Raw genomic sequence first — 12,757 nt, 5'->3', positions numbered from 1 at the left:
GTTAATTAACCAATTAGCTGATGTCATCAAGTTAAACATTAAAAAGATATATTTAAAGAGACAAAATGTTAAAAACTGTTAAAACCTATTATAGGTTGGTGTGTATACTGAGTAATAAACATGCATATAAAAATGTATATAAAAAGATGAATATAAAAAAACATATAAAAATACAAATATAAAATAAAAACATACTTTAATGTTTAAGTCGTCTCAATTTTAAAAAAGGTTTGACAAAAAAGGTGCCGTTTAAACCTGATGGTTTTTTGGCGTTTAATAAAAGGATCCATTTCTGTTCAGCTGCTCAGTAATACTGTCAATGTCTCCTTGTAAATTAGCCTCTATAACTTGAATAACAAAGAACTTAAAAGTATGTGAAGGATCTGTTGATATAATATGACTGGCTAATGCATTGTTCCCTTTCTGATTCCTGATATCTCTGATGTGTTCCAGTATCCTGTCCTTTAATAATCTGTTAGTTTTGCCTATGTAATATGCATGACATTGCATACAATAGGCAAAATACACTAGGTTAGTTGTTCGACAGTCTGCATAGTAATTAATCTTGACAGTGAATTTTTGGTAGGATGTGTATAGACTGTGTTTGAATAAATATACTGGCAGGCAGAACAGTGTCTACAGGCAAACATGCCTGTTCTCATTGATCCACACTGTCTATTAATAGTGGTCTTATTGCAAAGGTGATGCTTCAAAGACTTGTTATTTCTAAAGAAAAAGCAAGTATGTCACTAATAGTATTCTTCAGTTCTGGAACCTCTTGTAAGATGATCCAGTTCTTTTTTATAATCTCACAATAATTATTGACATCACTGGAATACCGAAAGGCAATTCTAAACCTGTATGTAGTAGTACATGTTGTTCTACTCTCTGGTTCTTCATTAATAACATTTCTGAAATAGGGCCTGCATCTATCGCTTCTATGTGTCCATGCTTGATCTATCACTTTGTTTATTTCTTGTTCAAAATAACCCTTGTCTGCAGGTTTAATGTCAATCGAATGCATATTTCTAAGTTCATATAAAGCATCACTTTAAACATGCCCAGCTATGGAGACCAATATCCTGAGTTGCTTCGAAGATGGCTATAGATGAATTTATGTTTTAGTGCTGAGTATGTGCAACTACTTGTTGACTTCTTTGCTTCCATGGAACAAGAATTAAAAAATGGCATCTCTATTGAGAATGATATTACAAGCCATTTTTCAGCTGATATAATAGAAGACAAGCTAGATCACTTACAAGACAGCATAACATCCTATGACCAGAGATTACAATTAACTAAAGTAAAGAAATTACAGAGAGATTTGAGAGATTTTCAAACTCAAAATGTCTTCTCTTGGCCCAGAGAGACTACTATGACAGTGGACAATGAAAACGTCAATCATTCACGTAACCAACCAGGAAGCAGTACGGCTGGGAACAGAAACAGAATGGATATAACGTGCCCTAAAGCAGCTGCCACGACTCTAGCTGTTAGCCAACATTTAAATGTGAATGCAGACAATGATGTTATAACAGAATCCACTCCTAATATTCCAGTTGTCTCTGCCGATAATACAAACATGTCTGTTCGCCCTAAGACAACACCAGCCTCTGGTATAACATATGCAAACACCAATACTGAAGGAAATAGCATTTTTTTAGAAACAGGTTTTACACTAGTGAACCTTCTTCCCATAAAGAGCAGATCTCGGAGCCTAATAAGGAAAGGCAAGCTCCAACAAAACAACAGTACTGAGCGAAATCCCCAGACTGTAAAAAGGTGCCGTTTTTAATAATAGGTTTGGTTTTTAACATTTCCTCTTTTGAGTTAAGTAAAGAACATATTCAGCTACTCAACAAAGGTCTATTGTTTATACCAGCTAAATGAGCAGACCATGCTGAAATGCTCAAAGACTTAAGACTACTAGGTAGAAACCTAACACTAAAATGTATGTTTAATAATAACATCAGTGAAGTTTCTAGTCACAAGAGACCTAATACTTTCGTTCCTATTATGCACCCTATTGTACAAACTTTTATTAATGTCTGTGACACTGAATTTAGAACATTGTTTGAAGAGGGAACTCAAGTTACTTTTTGCAACATGACAAGACAAGACTTTGATGCTTTATATGAACTTAGAAATATGCATTCGATTGACATTAAACCTGCAGACAAGGGTGGTGGGATTGTCATTCTTGATAAAGACTTATATTTAACACAAATGAAAGCACTGTTGCAAGATGCTAACACTTATTAATGCATTTCTAAATCAACTGTTAATGGCATAATAGAAAGAGTGTCTTTTTTAGTCTTTGATTTACTCATGACAGGCTTAATTAATGAAAATCTTTTTAAATACTTCAATGCAATTAACCCTATAGTTCCCAAAGTCTATGGTCTATCTAAGATGCATAAAAACAGGTCCCTTCCACCTATGAGACCCATTGCATCAGGTGGAGGAGGTGCACTGAATCATTATCAATCTATGTAGAAAATACCTTACATACACTTCTAGACAACTGTCACACCATTCTGAAAGACACAATCTTTTTTAGAAAGATTATATAACAGACTATCTACTTTGGACAGTAACTACATGTTTGTCACTTTAGATATAGAATCCCTTTTTACCTCTATCCCTAATGAGTGGGGTATTGAAATAATTAGATCCTTTCTTACTGTGAATAGATGCTTTGAAGATGACCAACTCACACTTGTCTGTGCTTTAATAGAGATGATACTAGAAAACAATGTTTTTATTTTTGAAAATGACTTCTGCCTTCAAAAGACTGGTGTAGCGATGGGCACTGCATGTGTCAACAGCTACACCAATTTAACGCTAACACATTGGGAATAATCTACATTTGGGAATAATCTACATTTTTATCTGACACAAATGCTTTGTGCGGACATGTCCTTTGGTATGTCCGCTTTGTGGACGATATTTTTTTGTTATGGGGAGGTAACACCCATGAACTCCATCAGCTTATTGAGTATATGCACAGCACTACTGAGTTCCTAAAGTTTAGCTACAAATACTCTTATGATGTAATAGAGTTTTTGGATGTGACACTAAGGAAATCAGAACTGGATCAAATATGCAGTAGCATATACAAGAAACCAACAAGGAAAAATGCACTGCTACACAAAAATAGCATGCATCCCACACATATTCCTCGTAACATGTTAAAAGGACAAATATACAGGGTACTTAGACTACACAATAATGACACTGATGCAATGTTATTTTGAACAAGAAATAAACAAAGTGATAGATCAAGCATGGACACATAGAAGCGATAGATGCAGACCCTATTTCAGAAATGTTATTAATGAAGAACCAGAGAGTAGGACAACATGTACTACTACAGACAGGTTTAGAATTGCCTTTCAGTATTCCAGTGATATCAATAATTATTGTGAGATTATTAAAAAGAACTGGAACATCTTCCAAGAGGTTCCAGAACTGAAGAATATTATTAGTGACATACCTGCTTTTTCTTTTAGAAATAACAAGTCTTTGAAGTATCACCTTTGCAATAAGACCACTATTAATAGACAGTGTGAATCAATGAGAACAGACCCTTTTGCCTGTAGACACTGTTCTTCCTGCCAGTATATTTATTCAAACACAGTCTATACACATCCTACCAAAATTTCACTATCAAGATTAATTACTATGCAGACTGTCGAACAACTAACCTAGTGTATTTTGACTATTGTAAGCAATGTCATGCCATAGGCAAAACTAGCAGATTATTAAAGTACAGGATACTGGAACACATTAGAGATATCAGGAATCAGAAAGGGAACAGTGCATTAGCCAGTCATGTTATATCAACAGATCCTTCACATACTTTTAAGTTCTTTGTTATTCAAGTTATAGAGGCTAATTTACAAGGAGACATTGACAGCATTATGGAGGCAGCTGAACAGACATGGATCCTTTTATAAAATGCCGAAAAACCGCCAGGTTTAAACAGCACCTTTTCTGTCAAACCTTTTTTAAAATTGAGACAATTAGTTTAAGTACGTTTTTATTTTATATTTGTATTTTTATATGTTTTTTATATCCATCGTTTTATATACATTTTTTATATGCATGTTTATTACTCAGTATACTCACCAACTTATAATAGGTTTTAACAGATTTTAGCATTTTGTCTCTTTAAATATATCTTTTTAATGTTTAACTTAATAACATCAGCTAATTGGTTAATTAACAGTCTGTATATATCATGATCTCTTTTTATTGTTCTTTGATGAAGCGACAGTTTGTGGTCGCAAAAGCACTTACCTTATTTTCATTTTTATTTTTTATTAAAGAGCCTTTGGTTGTTTATGTTGAGTGCTTTTTTATACACAATTCTTCTTGTTTTATTGCACTCAGCCTTATCATTGAAGCCATTTTTGTGTTTTATCCAGTATTTTATGTATTTTATTTGTTTTACATTTGTTTACTGGGAAAGTCCAACTGGACAACATGTCCATTTTTAGCGGATGCCAGGGGAGAAAAGCTGCAAGACACAATGAATTAAAAAAACTTAACAATTTAAAACTAGAAAGCTGCTATCGAACTTAATTTACAAAATGTTTTATAAGTGAATCAATTGTAAATGTTACATAGCATTTCTAAAAGAAAACAAATTACAAATGATGGAATTTTAAACAGTGTTATCGCCTCACAGTTAGACGTTGCCCATTCGATTCTCAGTTAGAGCATCTTCTGTGTGGCGAAATGCATGAATGGGCGTTCCTTCGTTGAAGGTTGTGCGTTAGGCCCGGCAAGCCAGCACGTAAAAATCTACTGCCAATCATTAGCAGACCGGAGTTACGCTGTGGCGACCCCCTAACCGGGAAAAGCCAAAAGACGCAAACAAATTGAAAAAACAGACTAGTAGCTAAGGTTACTATTGGAGAGTAAAAAAATTGTATGGGCAGATCTGTTTGAGCTGGTTCCTTTATATGCAGGCTTTAGAAGAATAGTCAATAGCTGTAGGCTTGAGCTACAAGGATTTTTAAACAAGAAATATGTAGACAGAGAGTAAAGGAAACTAAAAAGGGTTACATTTAGAGAGTATATAGTGAGGTTTCAAGGTTGAAGCTAGAAGGTATGTTAAGGAAAGTGCGTAAAGTGAAAGTAGAAGTGAATAGAAGTAGTTACATTTATAAAGTATATATCTAGTTTGGTGTGAGTTAGATGGTGACTTGGCTTCTTCTAATTTAATAGTTTTTAGCCAGGTTCAGTACATGGACAGATCCATGTAGCAGGTAGATAGGTTTTTAGTATCTTTTTGAATTGCACTGTATTAGTGTTGGATTTAATGTCTAGTGGAAGGCTATGGCAAAATTACAGGAGTATAGGGATTCTCCATTATAGCCATAAAAATAAAAAATATGGCATATGTTAGCAAAATAGATAAAATGTTATTTTACATTGTGTGGAGCATTTGGAATAAAAGGATACATTAAATCATATTTAATGTTAAATGGAGACTAGCAGTAATTTTAAGAAAAATTATGGCTGTTGTGGAAAAAGGAGCGGGGTGAAATAAGCATAATTAAGATAGACCTTTAACATAATAATGAAAAGTAAGATATTTATGTTTGTATGACAGTAACAAAAAGGAATGAAAATTATACACTCTAAATTGTAAATATGTAAGTTTGTAAATAGTATTGTCATACCTCTCAACTGTGCAGATTTTTGCAGAATGTCCAGATTTTTGCCTCATATTTGTATCTTGTTTCTCCTAAAATTGTGGTTTTCTGGCAAATTATTGTCAAATCATTGAAGACTGAAGTTAGAAAACAATGACAGACATTTGAATTTCAGACTTCAAGTCCTTCTGTTAATTCATGCTAATAAAAAAACTGTATTCTATCAACTTTATAAGTTTTTAAGAGCAATATTTAAAAACTGTCCCTAATTTTGGGCCTTTGTCCCCCATTATTTATATCTTTGTCCAGATTTTGTTCTCTAAGAGGTTAAGACGTATGAGTATTGCAAATAAAGACCCCCTCCTCTTTTCTATAGCTGCTATGGGATCTTTTACATCCAACTGAGCTACCACCTACTCAAGCAGATAGGGCCTTAGTTTAACATCTCATCCAAAATAAGGCACACTCTCAGAAGTGCAGCACTACCCCTTGTATTGCACTACAGTCTCAGTAATTGATCTAGCTGGTGTGGAAAGAGAACCCACAGCCTTCTACACCAAAGGTGAGTGCACTACCTGTTGTACCACTGAAATTAGGAGGTAATATTGTCTATTGGGGGAAGAGTCATGTAGACAGACCGACCCCTTAAGGCATCAGCTGTAGTACACAGTATCTCTTAGATGCGAGAACAAAGACCACAAATCACAAAATGCACATCATGTTAGGATTATCCACTTGGCAGTGTAAAAACTGGCTGTAGTTATTTGGTCACATTGGCTAATGTTGCCAAACATGGGCAAAAATATTTGCTATTATTAAGTTGACACCTCACAGTAAGACGCTGTCCGGTTCGATTCTCAGCTAGAACGTCTTCTGTGTGGAGACATGCGTGAATGGGCGTACCTTCATTGCAGGTTGTGTGTCAGGGCTGGTAACTCGGCACATAAAAATCAACTACCAATCATTAGTGGACCGGAGTTCCACTGTGCCGACCCCTAACCAGGAAAAGTCAAAAGACGCAACATTAAGTTGACTGAGGACCCAGCCTACTCTGGCCTGTGCTAGGGGCCCATGCTAATGGTGCAAAAGGTCAATGTTCTCCTACTGGCCAGTGTTTACCCACCATAAAACCCAGCAACCTTGGGTCAATAAGCCAGTGTTTAACCAGTGTCCAGTTGTCCAGTGTGGGCTATCTGAGACAGTTCTGTTGAGTGAAAGCATAAGGTAAAACCAATCAACTTGCCAAAGACTAAGTATTGCTACACTGGGTATAGGTTTCCTGACAGAATGCAGCTTGAAAGTCAGTGACATGAAGTTAAGGATGAGACAGGATATTTATTTATTATTTATTATTTATTTTATTCCAGTTTGTTAACCAGGAAAGTCCATTGGGCCAAGTAGCCCGTTTTCAATGGAGGCCCAAGGAGAAAATCTCCAGACAGAAAGATGATATACAATGTATTAGTACAGCATATAAGAACAACAGTTTAACATTCAATATACAGAAAGACAAGATTTTACATATCTTGAAACGTATGAGCTGAGTCAATCACTTATAATATATTTGCAAAAACAATAAATGTATCTTCATTTAATACAATACATGTATTTAGGCAAAGGAATTTTAGAGAGATGAATTGAAGCTGTGGCAGAGATTTGAGTGGAATAGAATAGGGATAGGTGTCAGGAATCAGGTAGGATGGGTACAGGAGCACTCCCAGAGGGAGTAGAGGTGAGAGTGGAGTAGGGTTTTAAAGGATGGCAGGTTTGGGGTGGTTCTAATTTAAGGGTGAAAAGAGTTCCATAATCTGACAAGGGAGAATGATAGTAGGAGTTGCCCTGGTGCGTGTAAAGGCTTGTAAACTTTAAGAGGTTCTGATTTGTGGATCTAAGTGTTCTATGGGGCTGGTGAAGTTTTAGGGAAGAGGAGTGATGGACAGTTAGAAGGTTTAAAAATTAGCTTGTGTGCTGTAGTTAGTTGAATGAAATGTAGGTAGCCTGGGAGTTCCAACCAATTCAGAGCATGTAGGGAGTTGCAATGGTGAGTAGAGGATTTGGTCCTGTGGCAAACTTTGAAATTTTGTTATAGCATGAGGAAAGTTTAGATTTTAGGGATGACTTGAGGTTAGAGAGTAGTGGAGCTCCATACAAAAGGGAAGGTAGGAGGTAGGTGGTAGATAGGAGTTGTCTAGAAGACAGAGAAAGGTAGCGTCTGTGTCGATAAAGCATTCCAAGTTTTTGATGAGTCTTTTTAATATTGGTTTGTAGGTGGATGTCACATTTTAGCTGGTCATCGATAAGGACGCCCAGAAGTTTTGTATGGGGAACTATTTCAATACATGTTTTGTTTAGGCTAAGTATAGAGAATGATGCTTTGTCAACAGCAGTATGTCTAGAAGGGGTAAAGATTATTATTTTGGATTTGGAGGCATTTAGGGCTAGATGATTGTCAAGCATCCAGGACTCAGTGGAGGCGAAGGCCTCTTGAGTAAGGTTTATTAGTAAGGGAAGAGTTTTGGCTGAGCAGAAGATAGTGGAATTGTCTGCGTATTGCACCAGTTTAGCATTGGGGATCTTTTGGTATCCAGCAGCCAAAGTGGAAGAGTAATAAAGCAAAGTTGCTTGGCTTTGGATATAGAGTCTACTACTTAAGAGGAAGAGGACAGACTAAAAATGGTGGGTGAATTGCGGCAAGACAGTCTTCTGAAGTCAGTGATACATGTGATCAGAATTCTTTGTAATTAGACTCCAGTATAAAGATAGGATAGTATGGGACATTCAAGCAGCATTTGTAGGACCTCCTAAATAAAGTGAGAAAATTAGGTGAAATTGGTAATAGGGAACCTGAATGCTCATAGGTGGGCTGACAGAACAAGACATGAGAATTGCTTGTATCCACACAGGTGAGGCAATAGTACTAAAGAAATTGAGGCCATTCTAGATCTCTGTCTGGCAAATGCCTTGATGGTGGCCACTACATGGTTCTCCAAGTGGGTCAGTCATAAGATCACAAACAAGAGTGGCCAACATCCAACTCAGGTAGACTTCCTTCTAGAAAGAAAAAACACTGGGGTTAAATTAGAGACTGCAAAGTCATCCCCAGTGAAACTATAAGCAACCCAGCATAAACTGTTGGTGGCCAAAATCAGTGGAAGACCTGGAATTTGACCAGTAGAAAAGCACATTTGTTTGAGAAAATACTCAGCGGTCTACACATCAGGAAGGAAGGAAAGACATTATGTGGATTCAAAGATGAATGGCAGCATGTCAAAATAACAGGTGTGAAGTCTACAGAACAAATATCCAGCTGAGGCAGATATGGAAATAAGGTACATAAAGTTGGCTGTGGAATGCAGAAGTCCAAGAAGTTATCAAACAAAAGTAGGAGTGCAGGAAAGAGTGGAAGATCAAGCTAAGAAGTAGTACTGGTTGGCCAAAAAAGCAGTTAAGAGTCTCAATATTAAAGAAGAAGGTATCAAAGAAACTCTACCAGCTTCTTGAAATTACTCACCAGATGGCACAAAGAAATAACAGAAAAAAAAAAAAGATAGTCATCAGGCACCATTTATAAGGGATGTCAGCAACAGTATGTTCATCAGAGGACCTCAAAGGCTAGTGGAAGGGATATTTCTGAATGAAGAAAATCGTGCATAAACTGTACTGCCCAATGCACTGTCTACAATGAAAAAGGAAGAAGAAGAACTTACATTACAAGAAGTACAAAGAAAATGAAGCCAAGGAAAGCAGCAGGCTCAGATGAAGTCACTGCAGATATGATCAGGATATTGGTTGTGTTAGGGGAGCAATGGCTCCAGATGGTACTCTTCAAGGTATGGAGAGAAAGGTAGATTCCAGATGACTAAAGAATAAACATTCTAGTTCCAGTAAACAAGACGAATGGTGACATTCTCAGCTGTGGGCAGTACAAAGATGTCAAACTGCTGTCACACTACATGGAAGTGCTCGAGAGTGTGATTGAAAAACAAATATGCAGAGCAGTAAAAATAGTTAAAAGCAAGATGGGAAATTATCAGTTTGTACTCAGCACAATTGACCTAATGTCTGCAGTATGACAAATATCGGAGAAGAAGCTAGACATATAGTTATGTAAAGAATCTCCACGGCAATATCCAGATTTGCTCTGAGATACTGCACAATGGTACCTCCTATACCAAGCCAACAGATATTGCCAATATACTGGCCAACAGATTCAGTGCCAACTCCCCCCCCAAAGGACCAAGCACAATACCAGTAGATTGCCAGGCACTCAGTATTACTGCTGCACAGGTTAGAACAGCACTCTCCAAGGCCAAGAATACAGCTTTTATGGGACCTGACAATATCCCTGGCTGTGTTCTACATGAACTACAGTCACCTGGCACCTCACCTGTGTTCCCCTGTTCAGTCACAGCCTCACCTCAGGCTTTGTCCCTACCAAATGGAGCACTGCTACAATCATCCCTCTCCACAAAGGAGGACCGACTTCAGACCCTGGGAATTATCGCCTCATTAGCCTGACAAGTCTGATATGCAAAGCTATGGAACACATCATCATGGTCCTAATAAACAAGGATATAGGGAATCTCCAAACTGTGGATCCCACATAGTTTGGGTTTTGTGAAGGGTAGATCATGCCTACTCAACTTGGTCAACTTCTTTGAGTCAGTCATCAGAGCTGTGGATGAAGGCAAGGTGGTTCATGCAGCCTACCTTGATCTGGCCAAGGTGTTTGATACCATTCCCCATTCAGGAATCATAGAAAAACTCACTAAGCTAGGCCTCTACCCCTATATAACTAGGTGGGTTGCAAACTGGCTCACAGATAGAACCCACAGTGTGAAAGTAGCGGACTCCAAGTCAGACTGCCAACCAGTCACAAGTGGAGTCCCATAGGGTTCGGTCCTGGGTCCTCACCTGTTTGGTATCTTCTTCTCTGAAGTCCAGGCCAACACAAAGGGTCTCTGGCTGACAAAGTTTGCAGACGATTGCAAGTTGGGAGCGATTATTAACTCCCCAAGTGATGTTGACATCCTACAGAAAGTCCTCATTGAGACCAACGACTGGTGTCAGAACCAAGGCCTTAAGCTCAATGCCAAAAAATGTGTCATCATTCCCTTTAGCAAAAACTCAGTTCCCATGAATTACCATATCGATGGTAGTCCAATGAACAAAGAAGGTGTTATAAGAGATCTGGGAACACAGGTTGACAGCGGCCTCTCTTTTGACCACCACATTGCCACTGTGGTCAGAAAGTCCTTCTATGTGGCACATCTCATTACTAAGGGTTTTGCATCCAGGAAGAAAGGGATCATTGTCTGTCTCTACTCTTCCCTCATTAGGCCAATCATCGACTACAATGCCTCATTTGGCATGTACCTCACTAGACACCTGCAATAACTGGAGAGGCTGCAAAAGTACCTCACAAAGAGGATCCTAGGACTTAAACACTTGTCCTATATGGACAGGCTCAAAAAACTCCAACTATTCTCTGTCTCATATCGCCTACTTAGAGGCGATCTCTTCTTGACATACAAAGCCATGTCTGATCCAGCTCTGTTAGAAATGCTACATCTAAAGAAATCCCAATCCCTCCACACCACATGCTCCAGTGACCTCAACCTCATTACCACAATCAACAGAATGTGCTGAAGGGACAGGTTCATAACCCAGAGACTGCTCTTGCTATGGAATAGACTTCCCATACCATACATGTCAAACAGAGCACCTCACTGGCCCTCTTCAAGAGAAACCTTGATGAGTGGATGGGAAGTAGAAAATTCACCCTGGGGATCATTCAAGTGGCTCTACTCAACAGAGGCACTGGGAACTAAGGTCTGGTGGCACAATGTCAGGGTAATCCTATGGGCTAGGTTTCTAAAGGCTCCAGGGCCATTAGCCTAGTACACACCTATGAACCTATGAGAAAAAGTCCTAATGGCCATTTCTTGACTTGGAGAAAGCATATGACTAAGTCCCAAGAAAGAATATTTTGGGCAGTCCTACAAGTGTTTCAAGCTAGTTGGAGGAATTAGTACAGGATAAATTGCCAGCCACAAGAAGTGTCTTTGTATTATTTTTTGTAATATTACACATAAAAAGAATTAAAGTTTCTGAACTTCTCTGTATAATGCCCAGTGTACTACTTAACTCACCCCACAACTTTCTTCCGCCACCAACCACTTTCACTTACTATTCCTAATACCTTAGCCTAACACCTTTATCACCTCTTTTTTATATATATTTTTTGTTTACTACCTTTACTTATTTCATTCCTCTCTCATAATTATTTTGCCTATCCTTTCTTTCTTAACTCCCTATAATCATCTGTGCCCTATTTCTTATTAATCATTCTAAAATATACATACTTCATCTGCTAACTTTTGCCATAATATCCACTATCATTCTAAAATCCTTTTACTTCTGACACTAACAGCACTTTTCCTCTAGTCATCCTTATATGCTACACTTCACCTATTACTCCTATCATACTTTTTCCCACACCCCCTTACTCCAATATCCGTACTGGCTACCCATACACAATTCCTATAGCTTCTAAAGTAGTCAACTCAACCCTCTCTCTTTTCTTCAAATATAGGATACTACACATTTACTTCTGCACTCAAAAACAAAAACTTAAACCAAACATTAATATTTTTAAATTTCCTCTACTGTACTTCTTGACATCTAAAATACCTGTCTGTGGTGATATTCACCCCGATCCCAGACCTACAACCCCTATACCCTCTCCTTCCTCCACCATACCCACATCTTTTGAAACAATTGAAAATATGTTCCTTAATATTTGTAGCATTGGACAAACAAAGTAACTGAATTTCAGTGCTGGATCTCTCTTTGCTCCCCAGATTTTGTATTTCTTACAGAAACCTGGCTTAAGCCACAGATAAAAGACTCAGAATTCATAAAAAAGCTGGAGGTATTGCAATTCTGTTTTCTAATCAACTCATTATCTCTCCATTACTCATTCCTATGGCTAAATTCCCCTTTGCTGAGCTCATCATTTCTAATTTTAAAATAAACAGCTAGAAAATACTATGTATCATTGCCCTTTACATTCCCCAGAAAATAACATC

This window comes from Protopterus annectens, chromosome 4.part1 (assembly GCF_019279795.1).
Source record: "Protopterus annectens isolate FY-2018-M chromosome 4.part1, PAN1.0, whole genome shotgun sequence".
Lineage (NCBI taxonomy): Eukaryota > Metazoa > Chordata > Ceratodontiformes > Protopteridae > Protopterus > Protopterus annectens.
Note: the sequence above shows the minus strand (reverse complement) of the source record.